This window comes from Chlorocebus sabaeus, chromosome 9 (assembly GCF_047675955.1).
Source record: "Chlorocebus sabaeus isolate Y175 chromosome 9, mChlSab1.0.hap1, whole genome shotgun sequence".
Lineage (NCBI taxonomy): Eukaryota > Metazoa > Chordata > Mammalia > Primates > Cercopithecidae > Chlorocebus > Chlorocebus sabaeus.
In genome coordinates this window covers 2204366-2211369 of record NC_132912.1, presented here as the reverse complement: position 1 = coordinate 2211369, position 7004 = coordinate 2204366, and positions in this window count along the sequence as shown.

Genomic DNA, 7004 nt, shown 5'->3' with positions numbered 1-7004 from the left:
TATTTGGGGATGGTAATATTTTTATATTTTCATTGCTTTGGTTTTCATATGAAGGCATTACTGTTCCCATATAACAAGATGAGTAGTATTTTGTATTTTAATTTCTAAAAGAGTTTTCTACATTTGTAATTACTTAATATTTTGTAAACTATGTTGAATTGCAGTCTGGGAGAATTTCTTCATTGGAATGTTTTTAAATAAAGCTTAAATTGCACTGTGATTTTTAGGCCTTTCAGATTTTCTATTTCTCAGTCAGCTTTGCTGATGTTCCATTTTTCTGGGTATTTGAACATTTCATTTAAATTCAAAATAGTTAGCATAGAGACAATCAAGATTATCTTCCTATTTTACTGTTTATTCTGTCAACCTTTATCTTTGTAATAAGTTTTGAAATAAGAACTTAAAAGTTCTCCAAAATTACTATTTTTCAAGTTTTTTTGGCTTTTCGGGGTACCTCAATTTTCCATATGAATTTTAGGATCATTTTGTTACTTAATGCAAAAACAAAGGTAGGTTTTGATAGTAATTGCATTGAATCTGTAGATCAACTTGAAGCATAGTGTCATTTAAACAATATAGAGATTCCCATCAATGAGTATAGACTAGATTTCATTCAATTAGGTCTTTAATTTATTTCAATGATGCTTTGTAGCCTTCACTGTACACATATTCACTTCTTTTGTTAAATTTATTTTAAAATGTTTCATTTTTGGTGCTATTTTAAATAAAGTTACAATTGATTTTTTATACTGATCTTGTAGGCTGCAATCCTGCTGGTTGTATTTATTAACTTTAAAGGTTGTTTTTTTGTGGATTCATTATGATGTTTTATAAATTAGATTGTCCCTGCAAATAGACATCGATTTACTTCTTTACTTTCAATCTGGATGCTTTACTTGACTACTTGCCCTTACTAGAAATCAAGTACAATTTGAGTATAAGTTGTAAGACAGGGCATTTCTGTCTTATCATTGACCCGCAAGGGGAAGCTTTCAGTCTCGCATGACTACGAATAACATTAGATATGGGTAGTTTGAGATACCTTTTGTCAGTTTGAGGGGCTCCATTCTATTCTTAGTTGTTGAGTATTTTCATCATAAATGGGTGTTGGATTTTAACAGATACTCTCTTCTTTATCTATCAAGATGATCATGTAATTTTGGGCTTTTGTTTTCTTGATAAAATACTTTAATTGATTTTCTAGCAGGAAACCAACCTTGCAGTTTTGGGGAAAATCTCACTTGATCATTTTCTTAGACTGTTTTCTGATGCTATAACAGAATACCATAGACTGGGTAAATTATAGAGAATGGAGATTTATTTGGCTTGTGGAGGCTCTGAATTCCAACAGCATGGCGCCCGCATCTGCCCAGACATCTGGTGAGGGCCTTCTTGTTGCCTAGTTACATGGTGGAAGGTGGAAAGACAGAACAAGACATGAGACAGAAAAAACAACAGGGGGCTGCTTTTGTTACAGATCCACTCTCACAATCACGAACCCATGCCTGTGATGATGCCTGTGATGACGGCACTAAGTCATTCATGAGGATTTGGCTCTCATGACCTAATCATCTCTTAAAGACCACAAATCTCAGCTCTGCTGCACTGGGGATTCAGTTTTCAACATATAAACTTTTCAGGAAACCCAAAAGTTGAAACCGTAGCTGTCATGCTGTATAGTCTTTTAAATATGCTGCCAAATTCTATTTACCAGTGTTTTATTGAGATTATTTTTGTCTGTCTTCATAAGGCTCCTTCCCCTTAAATTTACTTTTATTATTTTCCATAAAAATAATAGATATTTTATCTTTTGTACCCCATCAGTGCAGTCTTATAATTATTACTTTATCTAATTGTTTTCAAATCAAGTAAGAGAGAGAATGTCACTAACAAAAAATACATTTATATTGTCTTTTTTACTGAACTATGCAATTCCTTTCATCCGTGCCCTTTGTTTCTTCATGTAGATTTGAGTTACTGTCTAGCGTCATTTTATTTCTGCCTGAAGAGCTACCTTCACTATTACTTGCAAGACTAATAAAATGACTAATTATTTACATTTTGTTTTGTTTTTGTTTTTGCTTTTATCTTGCAATGTGTTTTCTCCTTCATTTGTGGAAACAGTTGTGCCACACAGATAATTATTGGTTAATGGCCTCTCTCTTTCTTTCTCTCTCTTTCTTTCTTTCTTTCTTTCTTTCTTTCTTTCTTTCTTTCTTTCTTTCTTTCTTTCTTTCTTTCTTTCTTTTCCTTTCTTTCCTTTCTTTTCTTTCTCTTTCTTTCTTTCTTTTCTTTCTCTTTCTTTCTTTCTTTCTTTCTTTCTTTCTTTCTTTCTTTCTTTCTTTCTTTCTTTCTTTCTTTCTTTTCCTTTCTTTCCTTTCTTTTCTTTCTCTTTCTTTCTTTCTTTTCTTTCTCTTTCTTTCTTTCTTTCTTTCTTTCTTTCTTTCTTTCTTTCTTTCTTTCTTTCTTTCTTTCTTTCTTTCTTTCTTTCTTTCTTTCTTTCTGTGCTTTCAATACATCGTCATACTGACTTCTGGACACCATAGTTTCTGAAGATAAACTGTAATCTCATTGAGGCTTCCTTGTATGCAATGAGTCGCTTCTCTCTTGCTGTTTTCCATACATTTTCTCTGTCTTTGGCCTTTGACAACTTTTTATGGCGTGCCATGTTGTGTGTTTCTTTACAACTCTACCTCAGCCCTCACTTCAGGTTTGTGCAGAGCCTTCAGGTTCAGCAGAAGTAGTGTGTATGTCCTTCTCTGTCCTGTCCTGAGCATCACACAGCCGTGGCCATGTGTGGAGACCCAAGCTTGTGCTTGGGCTTATGGATGCCCAGGAGCCAATGCAACTTCTGAAAGCTCCCAGGGACACCTTCTTCCCCAGATTTCACTTTCAAGGTTTTCACTTACCTTATTTGTGTTTCAAGTGTTCTCCCAATCTCAGGCAGCTACGTTATTGAACAGTTACTTCTGTTTGTTTGTGTTCTGGACAAACATCCTCTGAGAAAAGGCTGTTCACCCTGGGCAATGTCTGCACCAGGTGAATGGAAGACAAGCCTTACAAATGGGACTTTCTACAGAAAGTTCAGACAGTTCAGATGATGACAGTCGTCTGAGATGGGGACTTTGAAAAAGGCCGATTCCCATTCTAAGCCTTTGAGTGGCTGCTTTGTTGCTAGTTGTGATCACAGCATTTGATTTTCAAGGCTGTCATGGAGCTGGGAGAGGGTGATGTGAATAGAACAAGTAAAAATTTCACAAAGCTCACTCTTCTACCCAGAGTTAGCTGGTTTTCTTCAATAGAAGTGCTTCCAGATGAGAATAAGCCTTTAGTTATTTTCTGGAGTTTTAATAAAGTTTATTTTGGTAATTTTGGGGAAATGTTCTCGTTTTTATGGAAGGAAGTGTTTTTGGAGCTCCTTTCTCCACTTTTCCTAATGATCTCTAATCTAACTTTAAATCAAACACCAAAGTCTAAATCTCAAATATGGATATTTTTTTTTTGCATCTTCCAATCTAGTTTGCTTTTTATACTTTCCAATTCTCCATTGAGATTCTAGATTTTACCTTTTATCTAATTGAATATGTGATTAAAATTAAAGCAGGCACCTTCCAATACTAATCAAAAGTTACTTTACGTCTCTAGCAGAAGGCTCCACAGAGTATCATACCATTTACATAAGATCAAAGGTACAAGAACCAAACAGTATAATGTGTAGGGATATAGTCTGTGATAAAGCTAAAGAATAACAAACAGAAAAAAACACAAAAAGTCCAAGATAGTGCTATCTTCTCCAGTTAAGAGAGTAGGATTTGAAAAGGAGCACATGGGTAGCTTAGTGATATTACAAATACTTTATTTCTTAATTTGTATGATGAGTTAATGAATACATCTTCCATCATTATGCTTCATAACTTACATATAGTTTATATTACCAGCCATAATAATTGCATATTATACATTTACAAACCAAATCCTGATGTATCAATAATAAAACTGTAAGTAATTCCATTATTTATCTCTTACCATCTGAACATAAAAACTAATTAGAAAGAAATAACTTACCAAAAGTAGCATGATTTAGAGTATAAAAGGAAGATGAAAAGTGTTGACAACTGTATATTCATTAAAACATGAAGTCCTGGAATATTAGTCTTGATATAAATGATCTGAAAGGTCAAGATGCTAAGAAATGCTCTCATTATAAACAAAGTTTTCAACGTGAACTAATCAAGGCTTCTCAGATGATGACATGGATTGAAACCTTGACACAAATATGTTTTGACAGTAGTCAAGGGATTCAGATTAAGAGTCTATAATTTAATTAACTAATTCCAGAAGAGGATCCACAACCAGAAACAGTTTCACACGGGGAGATACAGAGGTACAAAGAAGGTGGGCAGTAAAAATAAGGCAAATGAAAATGACAAGCACTTTCCAAGATATATGAGCTTGCTTTGGGTAAGAAAAGACATCTGAAGTTAATAACAACTTAGGATAACACTGCAGAGGTGCAGAGGATTCTCTCTGCTTATGTAGAATGTTTAATCTTATAATTCTGCAGCCCACTGTAGAAGCATCGTAGCAGGAAGACATAACAGGATTTTATCAGTTTACAGATGTGAAGCACAAACTCAAAATGCTCACCAAAGAACACTATTAGCTCACTCAGTCATATTTCAAAAAGCAAAACTATGATTTCAGCAGTCATGCTAACTATTACCATATTCAGGTTACAACCAATACTTAGCATAAAAATTGAAGGACTCTAGTACAACCTGAGATTTTCAATTCTAATAGAAAAATACAATAAAACATTTATTCTACATATATATAATATATAAACTTTGCTTATAACTACTTAAACATACTTATCTTTTATAGCATTTTAGCCTTCAGTTTTCCAAGGGAATGATGGTAGGTTCACTTAGCAACTTATGTAAAATAATATTACCACATATTACACATATATTCAAATGCATTGATATTTATAGGTAGATGTAAGCACACATAATTCATATCTATTTGTGTTAATTAAGATATGTGCATACACACAAAATTCCATTCAATATCTATTGAGCATATACAGCAGAGAGAAAATAATATTACATCTTAATTTAACCTTTGTACATTGAATAAGCAAGTTACTATTTTTATTAAGTAAAGACACTTTGGAGTTCAGAAAGTGGAAACAGACTTAATGTGTCTAATAGATCCTTCTTCCAAGTCCTCAGTACCATGGCAAAGGCATTTTAAAATAAATACGCAAACCCACAAAGAGGTGATCATCAGGGGAGCAGAAAGCCATTAAACAATATTGTAATCTGGAAAGAAAACAGTTGAGTAGAAATTCATCTAGCAGATCCAAAGAGGCACCACAAGCTCTTGGTGAGGAAAGCTGGAAAACAATCTGATTTAAATGCAGATCCTGAAGCCTGGGCATGTTGGCTCACACTTGTAATCCAGGGACTTTGGGAGGACAAGGTGGGTGGATCGCTTGAGACCAGGAGTTCAAGACTAGTCTAGGCAACATGGCGAGACCCTGTCTCTATAAAAATTACAAAAAAACAGCTGGGCGTGGTGATGCATGCCTTTGCTCCCAGCTACTTAGGAAGCTGAAGTGGGAGCACTGCTTGAGCCTGAGAGGTCAAGGCTGCAATAAGCGATGCACCACTGCACTCCAGCTGGAGTGATAGAGTGAGACCCTGTCTCAGAAAACAAAAAAACAAATAAATAAATACATAAATAAATAAATGCAGATCCTCAAAGGGTGCGGGAACCCCCACTGCTATTGGAATTAGGGATGAAAAACAGGACTGCATCGACGAGGTAGACTGTGAGGGTTAATTATGTGTCAGCTTGGCTGGGCCGCAGGATGTCCAGATATTTGTTCAAACGTTCATTACTCTGGAGGTGCCAGGGTGGGTGTTTTTAAATGAAGTTAACGTTTAAGTTGGTGGATTGAGTAAAGCATGTTGACCTCCCTGGTGCGGGTGGGCCTCATCTAACCAGCTAAATACATAAATATGAATAAAGGGCTGACCCCTCCCCAGTTAAGGGAGAACTCTTTTAACCGATGGCCTTTAAACTGGGACGTCAGCACTTTTCAGCCTTTGACTCGAACTGAAATACTGGATCTTATGTCTTGAGTTTGCCAGCCTTTGAACTAGAACAAAACCATCAGTCCTGGCCCTTGGGCCTTCAGACTCAGACTGGACCTAAATCATAGGCTCTCCTGGGTCTTCAGGTTGCTGACTGCAGATGACATGGTCTCCTCCATGGTCAGGAGAGCCAATCCCTTACTACATACACATACTCAAGTGCATGCCTGCACACACACATCTTACTGCTTCTGCTTCTCTGGAGAACCCTGCCTAGGACAAGGACATGACCTCTTCCTGTGAAGCTGTTCAGCTCCCAGATTGTTTCCTCTGTCTCCAGGTATCCAGTGTCTGCCCCTGTTCTGTTTCACTCCAACAAGGTCAGGTTGATTCCGTGAGAGGGAGGCACGGAGGTTCTCAGACAGGGAGAAGCCACTGCGGCTGAGGGCACAGCTGCCATTGTGCACATGAGAAGCAGATCAACCTCTGCACACCAGATGCTGGACGCTAGTGGTCTTTCCAGAGCTGGTCCCAGAGCACAGTTAGATGAATTCCTACTTTTCAGACAAAGGTGAGGTGACGCTTTTATGAAAAATCTCAACTGCCAAAGAGAAAAAATGAAGACATGACACTGTGTGCTACACAGCAAACAAATAACCCATCTCATGACCAAGCTCAATGTTCAGAAAACCCATCTCTGGCTCAGAACTTCCAAATAGCAGTTTATTTCATCTTTTTTTTAAAATTTATAAATAAATAATTGTGGATGTCCTGATGCCTGAGGAAAGTCTATGATGTGAAATAGAAAGTTTATATAAATCAGAAAACCAATAAACAGCTTAAAGGAGGAAGACAAAAAGGCAGGAGCCAGGCATGGCAGTGTGTGCCTGTGGTCCCATCTAT